The sequence below is a fragment of the Crinia signifera genome, chromosome 19 (genome assembly GCF_055691185.1).
Source record: "Crinia signifera chromosome 19, ASM5569118v1, whole genome shotgun sequence".
NCBI lineage: Eukaryota > Metazoa > Chordata > Amphibia > Anura > Myobatrachidae > Crinia > Crinia signifera.
This window is the reverse complement of record NC_139226.1, coordinates 113,480,821-113,497,769: the sequence shown is the minus strand read 5'-3', so window position 1 is coordinate 113,497,769 and position 16,949 is coordinate 113,480,821.

Genomic DNA, 16,949 nt, shown 5'->3' with positions numbered 1-16,949 from the left:
AGTCAGAAAAAAAATTACATCCATATCAACATTTTTATCAGCTCTGGACCTGTCGTTTTGGTCAAAAAATGAAAATTCTAAAAGTTCCTGTTTTTCTGCTTTAAACTCTAGGTACACATCCAAAATGTATTACTGAGTTGAAAGAAGTTGATTCTGGTGCATGGTTTTGAAACCGCAGTCAGAAAAAAAATTACATCCATATCAACATTTTTATCAGCTCCGGTCCTGTCGTTTTGGTCAAAAAATTAAAATTCTAAAAGTTCCTCTTTTTCTGCTTTAAACTCTAGGTACACATCCAAAATGAATTACTGAGTTGAAAGAAGTTGATTCTGGTGCATGGTTTTGAAACCGCAGTCAGAAAAAAAATTACATCCATATCAACATTTTTATCAGCTTCGGTCCTGTCGTTTTGGTCAAAAAATGAAAATTCTAAAAGTTCCTGTTTTTCTGCTTTAAACTCTAGGTACACATCCAAAATGTATTACTGAGTTGAAAGAAGTTGATTCTGGTGCATGGTTTTGAAACCGCAGTCAGAAAAAAAATTACATCAATATCAACATTTTTATCAGCTCCGGTCCTGTCGTTTTGGTCAAAAAATGAAAATTCTAAAAGTTCCTGTTTTTCTGCTTTAAACTCTAGGTACACATCCAAAATGCATTACTGAGTTGAAAGAAGTGAATTCTGGTTCATGGTTTTGAAATCGCAGTCAAAAAAAAAATTACATCCATATCAACATTTTTATCAGCTCCGGACCTGTCGTTTTGGTCAAAAAATGAAAATTCTAAAAGTTCCTGTTTTCTGCTTTAAACTCTAGGTACACATCCAAAATGCATTACTGAGTTGAAAGAAGTTGATTCTGGTGCATGGTTTTGAAACCGCAGTCAAAAAAAAAATAACATCCATATCAACATTTTTATCAGCTCCGGTCCTGTCGTTTTGGTCAAAAAATGAAAATTCTAAAAGTTCCTATTTTTCTGCTTTAAACTCTAGGTACACATCCAAAATGTATTACTGAGTTGAAAGAAGTTGATTCTGGTGCATGGTTTTGAAACCGCAGTCAGAAAAAAAATTACATCCATATCAACATTTTTATCAGCTCTGAACCTGTCGTTTTGGTCAAAAAATGAAAATTCTAAAAGTTCCTGTTTTTCTGCTTTAAACTCTAGGTACACATCCAAAATGTATTACTGAGTTGAAAGAAGTTGATTCTGGTGCATGGTTTTGAAACCGCAGTCAGAAAAAAAATTACATCAATATCAACATTTTTATCAGCTCCGGTCCTGTCGTTTTGGTCAAAAAATGAAAATTCTAAAAGTTCCTGTTTTTCTGCTTTAAACTCTAGGTACACATCCAAAATGCATTACTGAGTTGAAAGAAGTTGATTCTGGTGCATGGTTTTGAAACCGCAGTCAAAAAAAAAATAACATCCATATCAACATTTTTATCAGCTCCGGTCCTGTCGTTTTGGTCAAAAAATGAAAATTCTAAAAGTTCCTATTTTTCTGCTTTAAACTCTAGGTACACATCCAAAATTCATTACTGAGTTGAAAGAAGTTGATTCTGGTGCATGGTTTTGAAACCGCAGTCAGAAAAAAAATTACATCCATATCAACATTTTTATCAGCTCCGGTCCTGTCGTTTTGGTCAAAAAATGAAAATTCTAAAAGTTCCTGTTTTTCTGCTTTAAACTCTAGGTACACATCCAAAATGCATTACTGAGTTGAAAGAAGTTGATTCTGGTGCATGGTTTTGAAATCGCAGTCAGAAAAAAAGATAACATCCATATCAACATTTTTATCAGCTTCGGTCCTGTCGTTTTGGTCAAAAAATGAAAATTCTAAAAGTTCCTGTTTTTCTGCTTTAAACTCTAGGTACACATCCAAAATGTATTTCTGAGTTGAAAGAAGTTGATTCTGGTGCATGGTTTTGAAACCGCAGTCAGAAAAAAAATTACATCAATATCAACATTTTTATCAGGTCCGGTCCTGTCGTTTTGGTCAAAAAATGAAAATTCTAAAAGTTCCTGTTTTTCTGCTTTAAACTCTAGGTACACATCCAAAATGCATTACTGAGTTGAAAGAAGTGAATTCTGGTTCATGGTTTTGAAATCGCAGTCAGAAAAAAAATTACATCCATATCAACATTTTTATTAGCTCCGGACCTGTCGTTTTGGTCAAAAAATGAAAATTCTAAAAGTTCCTGTTTTTTCTGCTTTAAACTCTAGGTACACATCCAAAATGCATTACTGAGTTGAAAGAAGTTGATTCTGGTGCATGGTTTTCAAACTGCAGTCAGAAAAAAAATTACATCCATATCAACATTTTTATCAGCTTCGGTCCTGTCGTTTTGGTCAAAAAATGAAAATTCTAAAAGTTCCTGTTTTTTCTGCTTTAAACTCTAGGTACACATCCAAAATGCATTACTGAGTTGAAAGAAGTTGATTCTGGTGCATGGTTTTCAAACTGCAGTCAGAAAAAAAATTACATCCATATCAACATTTTTATCAGCTTCGGTCCTGTCGTTTTGGTCAAAAAATGAAAATTCTAAAAGTTCCTGTTTTTCTGCTTTAAACTCTAGGTACACATCCAAAATGTATTACTGAGTTGAAAGAAGTTGATTCTGGTGCATGGTTTTGAAACCGCAGTCAGAAAAAAAATTACATCAATATCAACATTTTTATCAGCTCCGGTCCTGTCGTTTTGGTCAAAAAATGAAAATTCTAAAAGTTCCTGTTTTTCTGCTTTAAACTCTAGGTACACATCCAAAATGCATTACTGAGTTGAAAGAAGTGAATTCTGGTTCATGGTTTTGAAATCGCAGTCAGAAAAAAAATTACATCCATATCAACATTTTTATCAGCTCCGGACCTGTCGTTTTGGTCAAAAAATGAAAATTCTAAAAGTTTCTGTTTTTCTGCTTTAAACTCTAGGTACACATCCAAAATGCATTACTGAGTTGAAAGAAGTTGATTCTGGTGCATGGTTTTCAAACTGCAGTCAGAAAAAAAATTACATCCATATCAACATTTTTATCAGCTCCGGACCTGTCGTTTTGGTCAAAAAATGAAAATTCTAAAAGTTCCTGTTTTTCTGCTTTAAACTCTAGGTACACGTCCAAAATGCATTACTGAGTTGAAAGAAGTGAATTCTGGTGCATGGTTTTGAAATCACAGTCAGAAAAAAAATAACATCCATATCAACATTTTTATCACCTCTGGTCCTGTCGTTTTGGTCAAAAAAATGAAAATTCTAAAAGTTCCTGTTTTTCTGCTTTAAACTCTAGGTACACATCCAAAATGAATTACTGAGTTGAAAGAAGTTGATTCTGGTGCATGGTTTTGAAACCGCAGTCAGAAAAAAAATTACATCCATATCAACATTTTTATCAGCTCCGGTCCTGTCGTTTTGGTCAAAAAATTTAAATTCTAAAAGTTCCTCTTTTTCTGCTTTAAACTCTAGGTACACATCCAAAATGAATTACTGAGTTGAAAGAAGTTGATTCTGGTGCATGGTTTTGAAACCGCAGTCAGAAAAAAAATTACATCCATATCAACATTTTTATCAGCTCTGAACCTGTCGTTTTGGTCAAAAATTAAAAATTCTAAAAGTTCCTGTTTTTCTGCTTTAAACTCTAGGTACACATCCAAAATGCATTACTGAGTTGAAAGAAGTTGATTCTGGTGCATGGTTTTGAAATCGCAGTCAGAAAAAAAATTACATCCATATCAACATTTTTATCAGCTCTGAACCTGTCGTTTTGGTCAATAAATGAAAATTCTAAAAGTTCCTGTTTTTCTGCTTTAAACTCTAGGTACACATCCAAAATGCATTACTGAGTTGAAAGAAGTTGATTCTGGTGCATGGTTTTGAAACCGCAGTCAGAAAAAAAATTACATCCATATCAACATTTTTATCAGCTCTGGACCTGTCGTTTTGGTCAAAAAATGAAAATTCTAAAAGTTCCTGTTTTTCTGCTTTAAACTCTAGGTACACATCCAAAATGTATTACTGAGTTGAAAGAAGTTGATTCTGGTGCATGGTTTTGAAACCGCAGTCAGAAAAAAAATTACATCCATATCAACATTTGTATCAGCTCCGGTCCTGTTGTTTTAATCAAAAAATGAAAATTCTAAAAGTTCCTGTTTTTCTGCTTTAAACTCTAGGTACACATCCAAAATGCATTACTGAGTTGAAAGAAGTTGATTCTGGTGCATGGTTTTGAAACCGCAGTCAAAAAAAAAATAACATCCATATCAACATTTTTATCAGCTCCGGTCCTGTCGTTTTGGTCAAAAAATGAAAATTCTAAAAGTTCCTATTTTTCTGCTTTAAACTCTAGGTACACATCCAAAATGTATTACTGAGTTGAAAGAAGTTGATTCTGGTGCATGGTTTTGAATCCGCAGTCAGAAAAAAAATTACATCCATATCAACATTTTTATCATCTCTGGACCTGTCGTTTTGGTCAAAAAATGAAAATTCTAAAAGTTCCTGTTTTTCTGCTTTAAACTCTAGGTACACATCCAAAATGCATTACTGAGTTGAAAGAAGTGAATTCTGGTGCATGGTTTTGAAATCACAGTCAGAAAAAAATAACATCCATATCAACATTTTTATCAGCTCCGGTCCTGTCGTTTTGGTCAAAAAATGAAAATTCTAAAAGTTCCTGTTTTTTAGCTTTAAACTCTAGGTACACATCCAAAATGCATTACTGAGTTGAAAGAAGTTGATTCTGGTGCATGGTTTTGAAACCGCAGTCAGAAAAAAAATTACATCAATATCAACATTTTTATCATCTCTGGACCTGTCGTTTTGGTCAATAAATGAAAATTCTAAAAGTTCCTGTTTTTCTGCTTTAAACTCTAGGTACACATCCAAAATGTATTACTGAGTTGAAAGAAGTTGATTCTGGTGCATGGTTTTGAAACCGCAGTCAGAAAAAAAATTACATCCATATCAACATTTTTATCAGCTCTGGACCTGTCGTTTTGGTCAAAAAATGAAAATTCTAAAAGTTCCTGTTTTTCTGCTTTAAACTCTAGGTACACATCCAAAATGTATTACTGAGTTGAAAGAAGTTGATTCTGGTGCATGGTTTTGAAACCGCAGTCAGAAAAAAAATTACATCCATATCAACATTTTTATCAGCTCCGGTCCTGTCGTTTTGGTCAAAAAATTAAAATTCTAAAAGTTCCTCTTTTTCTGCTTTAAACTCTAGGTACACATCCAAAATGAATTACTGAGTTGAAAGAAGTTGATTCTGGTGCATGGTTTTGAAACCGCAGTCAGAAAAAAAATTACATCCATATCAACATTTTTATCAGCTCCGGTCCTGTCGTTTTGGTCAAAAAATGAAAATTCTAAAAGTTCCTGTTTTTCTGCTTTAAACTCTAGGTACACATCCAAAATTTATTAATGAGTTGAAAGAAGTTGATTCTGGTGCATGGTTTTAAATCCGCAGTCAGAAAAAAAATTACATCCATATCAACATTTTTATCAGCTCTGAACCTGTCGTTTTGGTCAATAAATGAAAATTCTAAAAGTTCCTGTTTTTCTGCTTTAAACTCTAGGTACACATCCAAAATGTATTACTGAGTTGAAAGAAGTTGATTCTGGTGCATGGTTTTGAAACCGCAGTCAGAAAAAAAATTACATCCATATCAACATTTTTATCAGCTCTGGACCTGTCGTTTTGGTCAAAAAATGAAAATTATAAAAGTTCCTGTTTTTCTGCTTTAAACTCTAGGTACACATCCAAAATGTATTACTGAGTTGAAAGAAGTTGATTCTGGTGCATGGTTTTGAAACCGCAGTCAGAAAAAAAATTACATCCATATCAACATTTGTATCAGCTCCGGTCCTGTTGTTTTAATCAAAAAATGAAAATGCTAAAAGTTCCTGTTTTTCTGCTTTAAACTCTAGGTACACATCCAAAATGCATTACTGAGTTGAAAGAAGTTGATTCTGGTGCATGGTTTTGAAACCGCAGTCAAAAAAAAAATAACATCCATATCAACATTTTTATCAGCTCCGGTCCTGTCGTTTTGGTCAAAAAATGAAAATTCTAAAAGTTCCTATTTTTCTGCTTTAAACTCTAGGTACACATCCAAAATGTATTACTGAGTTGAAAGAAGTTGATTCTGGTGCATGGTTTTGAATCCGCAGTCAGAAAAAAAATTACATCCATATCAACATTTTTATCATCTCTGGACCTGTCGTTTTGGTCAAAAAATGAAAATTCTAAAAGTTCCTGTTTTTCTGCTTTAAACTCTAGGTACACATCCAAAATGCATTACTGAGTTGAAAGAAGTGAATTCTGGTGCATGGTTTTGAAATCACAGTCAGAAAAAAATAACATCCATATCAACATTTTTATCAGCTCCGGTCCTGTCGTTTTGGTCAAAAAATGAAAATTCTAAAAGTTCCTGTTTTTTAGCTTTAAACTCTAGGTACACATCCAAAATGCATTACTGAGTTGAAAGAAGTTGATTCTGGTGCATGGTTTTGAAACCGCAGTCAGAAAAAAAATTACATCCATATCAACATTTTTATCATCTCTGGACCTGTCGTTTTGGTCAAAAAATGAAAATTCTAAAAGTTCCTGTCTTTCTGCTTTAAACTCTAGGTACACATCCAAAATGCATTACTGAGTTGAAAGAAGTTAATTCTGGTGCATGGTTTTGAAACCGCAGTCAGAAAAAAAATTACATCCATATCAACATTTTTATCAGCTCCGGTCCTGTCGTTTTGGTCAAAAATTGAAAATTCTAAAAGTTCCTGTTTTTCTTCTTTAAACTCTAGGTACACATCCAAAATGCATTACTGAGTTGAAAGAAGTGAATTCTGGTGCATGGTTTTGAAATCGCAGTCAGAAAAAAAATTACATCCATATCAACATTTTTATTAGCTCCGGTCCTGTCGTTTTGGTCAAAAAATGAAAATTCTAAAAGTTCCTCTTTTTCTGCTTTAAACTCTAGGTACACATCCAAAATGTATTACTGAGTTGAAAGAAGTTGATTCTGGTGCATGGTTTTGAAACCGCAGTCAGAAAAAAAATTACATATGTCAATATCAACATTTTTATCAGCTCCGGTCCTGTCGTTTTGGTCAATAAATGAAAATTCTAAAAGTTCCTGTTTTTCTGCTTTAAACTCTAGGTACACATCCAAAATGTATTACTGAGTTGAAAGAAGTTGATTCTGGTGCATGGTTTTGAAACCGCAGTCAGAAAAAAAATTACATCCATATCAACATTTTTATCAGCTCTGGACCTGTCGTTTTGGTCAAAAAATGAAAATTCTAAAAGTTCCTGTTTTTCTGCTTTAAACTCTAGGTACACATCCAAAATGTATTACTGAGTTGAAAGAAGTTGATTCTGGTGCATGGTTTTGAAACCGCAGTCAGAAAAAAAATTACATCCATATCAACATTTTTATCAGCTCCGGTCCTGTCGTTTTGGTCAAAAAATTAAAATTCTAAAAGTTCCTCTTTTTCTGCTTTAAACTCTAGGTACACATCCAAAATGAATTACTGAGTTGAAAGAAGTTGATTCTGGTGCATGGTTTTGAAACCGCAGTCAGAAAAAAAATTACATCCATATCAACATTTTTATCAGCTCCGGTCCTGTCGTTTTGGTCAAAAAATGAAAATTCTAAAAGTTCCTGTTTTTCTGCTTTAAACTCTAGGTACACATCCAAAATTTATTAATGAGTTGAAAGAAGTTGATTCTGGTGCATGGTTTTAAATCCGCAGTCAGAAAAAAAATTACATCCATATCAACATTTTTATCAGCTCCGGTCCTGTCGTTTTGGTCAAAAAATGAAAATTCTAAAAGTTCCTGTTTTTCTGCTTTAAACTCTAGGTACACATCCAAAATGCATTACTGAGTTGAAAGAAGTGAATTCTGGTGCATGGTTTTGAAATCGCAGCCAGAAAAAAAATTACATCCATATCAACATTTTTATCATCTCCGGACCTGTCGTTTTGGTCAAAAAATGAAAATTCTAAAAGTTCCTCTTTTTCTGCTTTAAACTCTAGGTACACATCCAAAATGAATTACTGAGTTGAAAGAAGTTGATTCTGGTGCATGGTTTTGAATCCGCAGTCAGAAAAAAAATTACATCCATATCAACATTTTTATCAGCTCTGAACCTGTCGTTTTGGTCAATAAATGAAAATTCTAAAAGTTCCTGTTTTTCTGCTTTAAACTCTAGGTACACATCCAAAATGTATTACTGAGTTGAAAGAAGTTGATTCTGGTGCATGGTTTTGAAACCGCAGTCAGAAAAAAAATTACATCAATATCAACATTTTTATCAGCTCCGGTCCTGTCGTTTTGGTCAAAAAATGAAAATTCTAAAAGTTCCTGTTTTTCTTCTTTAAACTCTAGGTACACATCCAAAATGCATTACTGAGTTGAAAGAAGTGAATTCTGGTGCATGGTTTTGAAATCGCAGTCAGAAAAAAAATTACATCCATATCAACATTTTTATCAGCTCCGGACCTGTCGTTTTGGTCAAAAAATGAAAATTCTAAAAGTTCCTGTTTTTCTGCTTTAAACTCTAGGTACACATCCAAAATGCATTACTGAGTTGAAAGAAGTGAATTCTGGTGCATGGTTTTGAAATCGCAGTCAGAAAAAAAATAACATCCATATCAACATTTTTATCACCTCCGGTCCTGTCGTTTTGGTCAAAAAAATGAAAATTCTAAAAGTTCCTGTTTTTCTGCTTTAAACTCTAGGTACACATCCAAAATGCATTACTGAGTTGAAAGAAGTTGATTCTGGTGCATGGTTTTGAAACCGCAGTCAGAAAAAAAATTACATCCATATCAACATTTTTATCAGCTCCGGTCCTGTCGTTTTGGTCAAAAAATTTAAATTCTAAAAGTTCCTCTTTTTCTGCTTTAAACTCTAGGTACACATCCAAAATGAATTACTGAGTTGAAAGAAGTTGATTCTGGTGCATGGTTTTGAAACCGCAGTCAGAAAAAAAATTACATCCATATCAACATTTTTATCAGCTCTGAACCTGTCGTTTTGGTCAAAAATTAAAAATTCTAAAAGTTCCTGTTTTTCTGCTTTAAACTCTAGGTACACATCCAAAATGCATTACTGAGTTGAAAGAAGTTGATTCTGGTGCATGGTTTTGAAATCGCAGTCAGAAAAAAAATTACATCCATATCAACATTTTTATCAGCTCTGAACCTGTCGTTTTGGTCAATAAATGAAAATTCTAAAAGTTCCTGTTTTTCTGCTTTAAACTCTAGGTACACATCCAAAATGCATTACTGAGTTGAAAGAAGTTGATTCTGGTGCATGGTTTTGAAACCGCAGTCAGAAAAAAAATTACATCCATATCAACATTTTTATCAGCTCTGGACCTGTCGTTTTGGTCAAAAAATGAAAATTCTAAAAGTTCCTGTTTTTCTGCTTTAAACTCTAGGTACACATCCAAAATGTATTACTGAGTTGAAAGAAGTTGATTCTGGTGCATGGTTTTGAAACCGCAGTCAGAAAAAAAATTACATCCATATCAACATTTGTATCAGCTCCGGTCCTGTTGTTTTAATCAAAAAATGAAAATTCTAAAAGTTCCTGTTTTTCTGCTTTAAACTCTAGGTACACATCCAAAATGCATTACTGAGTTGAAAGAAGTTGATTCTGGTGCATGGTTTTGAAACCGCAGTCAAAAAAAAAATAACATCCATATCAACATTTTTATCAGCTCCGGTCCTGTCGTTTTGGTCAAAAAATGAAAATTCTAAAAGTTCCTATTTTTCTGCTTTAAACTCTAGGTACACATCCAAAATGTATTACTGAGTTGAAAGAAGTTGATTCTGGTGCATGGTTTTGAATCCGCAGTCAGAAAAAAAATTACATCCATATCAACATTTTTATCATCTCTGGACCTGTCGTTTTGGTCAAAAAATGAAAATTCTAAAAGTTCCTGTTTTTCTGCTTTAAACTCTAGGTACACATCCAAAATGCATTACTGAGTTGAAAGAAGTGAATTCTGGTGCATGGTTTTGAAATCGCAGTCAGAAAAAAAATTACATCCATATCAACATTTTTATTAGCTCCGGTGCTGTCGTTTTGGTCAAAAAATGAAAATTCTAAAAGTTCCTCTTTTTCTGCTTTAAACTCTAGGTACACATCCAAAATGTATTACTGAGTTGAAAGAAGTTGATTCTGGTGCATGGTTTTGAAACCGCAGTCAGAAAAAAAATTACATCAATATCAACATTTTTATCAGCTCCGGTCCTGTCGTTTTGGTCAATAAATGAAAATTCTAAAAGTTCCTGTTTTTCTGCTTTAAACTCTAGGTACACATCCAAAATGTATTACTGAGTTGAAAGAAGTTGATTCTGGTGCATGGTTTTGAAACCGCAGTCAGAAAAAAAATTACATCCATATCAACATTTTTATCAGCTCTGGACCTGTCGTTTTGGTCAAAAAATGAAAATTCTAAAAGTTCCTGTTTTTCTGCTTTAAACTCTAGGTACACATCCAAAATGTATTACTGAGTTGAAAGAAGTTGATTCTGGTGCATGGTTTTGAAACCGCAGTCAGAAAAAAAATTACATCCATATCAACATTTTTATCAGCTCCGGTCCTGTCGTTTTGGTCAAAAAATTAAAATTCTAAAAGTTCCTCTTTTTCTGCTTTAAACTCTAGGTACACATCCAAAATGAATTACTGAGTTGAAAGAAGTTGATTCTGGTGCATGGTTTTGAAACCGCAGTCAGAAAAAAAATTACATCAATATCAACATTTTTATCAGCTCCGGTCCTGTCGTTTTGGTCAATAAATGAAAATTCTAAAAGTTCCTGTTTTTCTGCTTTAAACTCTAGGTACACATCCAAAATGTATTACTGAGTTGAAAGAAGTTGATTCTGGTGCATGGTTTTGAAACCGCAGTCAGAAAAAAATTACATCCATATCAACATTTTTATCAGCTCCGGTCCTGTCGTTTTGGTCAAAAAATGAAAATTCTAAAAGTTCCTGTTTTTCTGCTTTAAACTCTAGGTACACATCCAAAATTTATTAATGAGTTGAAAGAAGTTGATTCTGGTGCATGGTTTTAAATCCGCAGTCAGAAAAAAAATTACATCCATATCAACATTTTTATCAGCTCTGAACCTGTCGTTTTGGTCAATAAATGAAAATTCTAAAAGTTCCTGTTTTTCTGCTTTAAACTCTAGGTACACATCCAAAATGTATTACTGAGTTGAAAGAAGTTGATTCTGGTGCATGGTTTTGAAACCGCAGTCAGAAAAAAAATTACATCAATATCAACATTTTTATCAGCTCCGGTCCTGTCGTTTTGGTCAAAAAATGAAAATTCTAAAAGTTCCTGTTTTTCTGCTTTAAACTCTAGGTACACATCCAAAATGCATTACTGAGTTGAAAGAAGTGAATTCTGGTGCATGGTTTTGAAATCGCAGCCAGAAAAAAAATTACATCCATATCAACATTTTTATCATCTCCGGACCTGTCGTTTTGGTCAAAAAATGAAAATTCTAAAAGTTCCTCTTTTTCTGCTTTAAACTCTAGGTACACATCCAAAATGAATTACTGAGTTGAAAGAAGTTGATTCTGGTGCATGGTTTTGAAACCGCAGTCAGAAAAAAAATTACATCCATATCAACATTTTTATCAGCTCTGAACCTGTCGTTTTGGTCAAAAATTAAAAATTCTAAAAGTTCCTGTTTTTCTGCTTTAAACTCTAGGTACACATCCAAAATGCATTACTGAGTTGAAAGAAGTTGATTCTGGTGCATGGTTTTGAAATCGCAGTCAGAAAAAAAATTACATCCATATCAACATTTTTATCAGCTCTGAACCTGTCGTTTTGGTCAATAAATGAAAATTCTAAAAGTTCCTGTTTTTCTGCTTTAAACTCTAGGTACACATCCAAAATGCATTACTGAGTTGAAAGAAGTTGATTCTGGTGCATGGTTTTGAAACCGCAGTCAGAAAAAAAATTACATCCATATCAACATTTTTATCAGCTCTGGACCTGTCGTTTTGGTCAAAAAATGAAAATTCTAAAAGTTCCTGTTTTTCTGCTTTAAACTCTAGGTAAACATCCAAAATGTATTACTAAGTTGAAAGAAGTTGATTCTGGTGCATGGTTTTGAAACCGCAGTCAGAAAAAAAATTACATCCATATCAACATTTGTATCAGCTCCAGTCCTGTTGTTTTAATCAAAAAATGAAAATTCTAATAGTTCCTGTTTTTCTGCTTTAAACTCTAGGTACACATCCAAAATGCATTACTGAGTTGAAAGAAGTTGATTCTGGTGCATGGTTTTGAAACCGCAGTCAAAAAAAAAATAACATCCATATCAACATTTTTATCAGCTCCGGTCCTGTCGTTTTGGTCAAAAAATGAAAATTCTAAAAGTTCCTATTTTTCTGCTTTAAACTCTAGGTACACATCCAAAATGTATTACTGAGTTGAAAGAAGTTGATTCTGGTGCATGGTTTTGAATCCGCAGTCAGAAAAAAAATTACATCCATATCAACATTTTTATCATCTCTGGACCTGTCGTTTTGGTCAAAAAATGAAAATTCTAAAAGTTCCTGTTTTTCTGCTTTAAACTCTAGGTACACATCCAAAATGCATTACTGAGTTGAAAGAAGTGAATTCTGGTGCATGGTTTTGAAATCACAGTCAGAAAAAAATAACATCCATATCAACATTTTTATCAGCTCCGGTCCTGTCGTTTTGGTCAAAAAATGAAAATTCTAAAAGTTCCTGTTTTTTAGCTTTAAACTCTAGGTACACATCCAAAATGCATTACTGAGTTGAAAGAAGTTGATTCTGGTGCATGGTTTTGAAACCGCAGTCAGAAAAAAAATTACATCCATATCAACATTTTTATCATCTCTGGACCTGTCGTTTTGGTCAAAAAATGAAAATTCTAAAAGTTCCTGTCTTTCTGCTTTAAACTCTAGGTACACATCCAAAATGCATTACTGAGTTGAAAGAAGTTAATTCTGGTGCATGGTTTTGAAACCGCAGTCAGAAAAAAAATTACATCCATATCAACATTTTTATCAGCTCCGGTCCTGTCGTTTTGGTCAAAAATTGAAAATTCTAAAAGTTCCTGTTTTTCTTCTTTAAACTCTAGGTACACATCCAAAATGCATTACTGAGTTGAAAGAAGTGAATTCTGGTGCATGGTTTTGAAATCGCAGTCAGAAAAAAAATTACATCCATATCAACATTTTTATTAGCTCCGGTCCTGTCGTTTTGGTCAAAAAATGAAAATTCTAAAAGTTCCTCTTTTTCTGCTTTAAACTCTAGGTACACATCCAAAATGTATTACTGAGTTGAAAGAAGTTGATTCTGGTGCATGGTTTTGAAACCGCAGTCAGAAAAAAAATTACATCAATATCAACATTTTTATCAGCTCCGGTCCTGTCGTTTTGGTCAATAAATGAAAATTCTAAAAGTTCCTGTTTTTCTGCTTTAAACTCTAGGTACACATCCAAAATGTATTACTGAGTTGAAAGAAGTTGATTCTGGTGCATGGTTTTGAAACCGCAGTCAGAAAAAAAATTACATCCATATCAACATTTTTATCAGCTGTCGTTTTGGTCAAAAAATGAAAATTCTAAAAGTTCCTGTTTTTCTGCTTTAAACTCTAGGTACACATCCAAAATGCATTACTGAGTTGAAAGAAGTGAATTCTGGTGCATGGTTTTGAAATCACAGTCAGAAAAAAATAACATCCATATCAACATTTTTATCAGCTCCGGTCCTGTCGTTTTGGTAAAAAAATGAAAATTCTAAAAGTTCCTGTTTTTTAGCTTTAAACTCTAGGTACACATCCAAAATGCATTACTGAGTTGAAAGAAGTTGATTCTGGTGCATGGTTTTGAAACCGCAGTCAGAAAAAAAATTACATCCATATCAACATTTTTATCATCTCTGGACCTGTCGTTTTGGTCAAAAAATGAAAATTCTAAAAGTTCCTGTCTTTCTGCTTTAAACTCTAGGTACACATCCAAAATGCATTACTGAGTTGAAAGAAGTTAATTCTGGTGCATGGTTTTGAAACCGCAGTCAGAAAAAAAATTACATCCATATCAACATTTTTATTAGCTCCGGTCCTGTCGTTTTGGTCAAAAAATGAAAATTCTAAAAGTTCCTGTTTTTCTGCTTTAAACTCTAGGTACACATCCAAAATGTATTACTGAGTTGAAAGAAGTTGATTCTGGTGCATGGTTTTGAAACCGCAGTCAGAAAAAAAAATTACATCAATATCAACATTTTTATCAGCTCCGGGTCCTGTCGTTTTGGTCAATAAATGAAAATTCTAAAAGTTCCTGTTTTTCTGCTTTAAACTCTAGGTACACATCCAAAATGTATTACTGAGTTGAAAGAAGTTGATTCTGGTGCATGGTTTTGAAACCGCAGTCAGAAAAAAAATTACATCCATATCAACATTTTTATCAGCTCTGGACCTGTCGTTTTGGTCAAAAAATGAAAATTCTAAAAGTTCCTGTTTTTCTGCTTTAAACTCTAGGTACACATCCAAAATGAATTACTGAGTTGAAAGAAGTTGATTCTGGTGCATGGTTTTGAAACCGCAGTCAGAAAAAAAATTACATCCATATCAACATTTTTATCAGCTCCGGTCCTGTCGTTTTGGTCAAAAAATGAAAATTCTAAAAGTTCCTGTTTTTCTGCTTTAAACTCTAGGTACACATCCAAAATTTATTAATGAGTTGAAAGAAGTTGATTCTGGTGCATGGTTTTAAATCCGCAGTCAGAAAAAAAATTACATCCATATCAACATTTTTATCAGCTCTGAACCTGTCGTTTTGGTCAATAAATGAAAATTCTAAAAGTTCCTGTTTTTCTGCTTTAAACTCTATGTACACATCCAAAATGTATTACTGAGTTGAAAGAAGTTGATTCTGGTGCATGGTTTTGAAACCGCAGTCAGAAAAAAAATTACATCAATATCAACATTTTTATCAGCTCCGGTCCTGTCGTTTTGGTCAAAAAATGAAAATTCTAAAAGTTCCTGTTTTTCTGCTTTAAACTCTAGGTACACATCCAAAATGCATTACTGAGTTGAAAGAAGTGAATTCTGGTGCATGGTTTTGAAATCGCAGCCAGAAAAAAAATTACATCCATATCAACATTTTTATCATCTCCGGACCTGTCGTTTTGGTCAAAAAATGAAAATTCTAAAAGTTCCTGTTTTTCTGCTTTAAACTCTAGGTACACATCCAAAATGTATTACTGAGTTGAAAGAAGTTGATTCTGGTGCATGGTTTTGAAACCGCAGTCAGAAAAAAAATTACATCCATATCAACATTTGTATCAGCTCCGGTCCTGTTGTTTTAATCAAAAAATGAAAATTCTAAAAGTTCCTGTTTTTCTGCTTTAAACTCTAGGTACACATCCAAAATGCATTACTGAGTTGAAAGAAGTTGATTCTGGTGCATGGTTTTGAAACCGCAGTCAAAAAAAAAATAACATCCATATCAACATTTTTATCAGCTCCGGTCCTGTCGTTTTGGTCAAAAAATGAAAATTCTAAAAGTTCCTATTTTTCTGCTTTAAACTCTAGGTACACATCCAAAATGTATTACTGAGTTGAAAGAAGTTGATTCTGGTGCATGGTTTTGAATCCGCAGTCAGAAAAAAAATTACATCCATATCAACATTTTTATCATCTCTGGACCTGTCGTTTTGGTCAAAAAATGAAAATTCTAAAAGTTCCTGTTTTTCTGCTTTAAACTCTAGGTACACATCCAAAATGCATTACTGAGTTGAAAGAAGTGAATTCTGGTGCATGGTTTTGAAATCACAGTCAGAAAAAAATAACATCCATATCAACATTTTTATCAGCTCCGGTCCTGTCGTTTTGGTCAAAAAATGAAAATTCTAAAAGTTCCTGTTTTTCTGCTTTAAACTCTAGGTACACATCCAAAATTTATTAATGAGTTGAAAGAAGTTGATTCTGGTGCATGGTTTTAAATCCGCAGTCAGAAAAAAAATTGCATCCATATCAACATTTTTATCAGCTCTGAACCTGTCGTTTTGGTCAATAAATGAAAATTCTAAAAGTTCCTGTTTTTCTGCTTTAAACTCTAGGTACACATCCAAAATGTATTACTGAGTTGAAAGAAGTTGATTCTGGTGCATGGTTTTGAAACCGCAGTCAGAAAAAAAATTACATCAATATCAACATTTTTATCAGCTCCGGTCCTGTCGTTTTGGTCAAAAAATGAAAATTCTAAAAGTTCCTGTTTTTCTGCTTTAAACTCTAGGTACACATCCAAAATGCATTACTGAGTTGAAAGAAGTGAATTCTGGTGCATGGTTTTGAAATCGCAGCCAGAAAAAAAATTACATCCATATCAACATTTTTATCAGCTCCGGACCTGTCGTTTTGGTCAAAAAATGAAAATTCTAAAAGTTCCTCTTTTTCTGCTTTAAACTCTAGGTACACATCCAAAATGAATTACTGAGTTGAAAGAAGTTGATTCTGGTGCATGGTTTTGAATCCGCAGTCAGAAAAAAAATTACATCCATATCAACATTTTTATCAGCTCTGAACCTGTCGTTTTGGTCAATAAATGAAAATTCTAAAAGTTCCTGTTTTTCTGCTTTAAACTCTAGGTACACATCCAAAATGTATTACTGAGTTGAAAGAAGTTGATTCTGGTGCATGGTTTTGAAATCGCAGTCAGAAAAAAAATTACATCCATATCAACATTTTTATTAGCTCCGGTCCTGTCGTTTTGGTCAAAAAATGAAAATTCTAAAAGTTCCTGTTTTTTAGCTTTAAACTCTAGGTACACATCCAAAATGCATTACTGAGTTGAAAGAAGTTGATTCTGGTGCATGGTTTTGAAACCGCAGTCAGAAAAAAAATTACATCCATATCAACATTTTTATCATCTCTGGACCTGTCGTT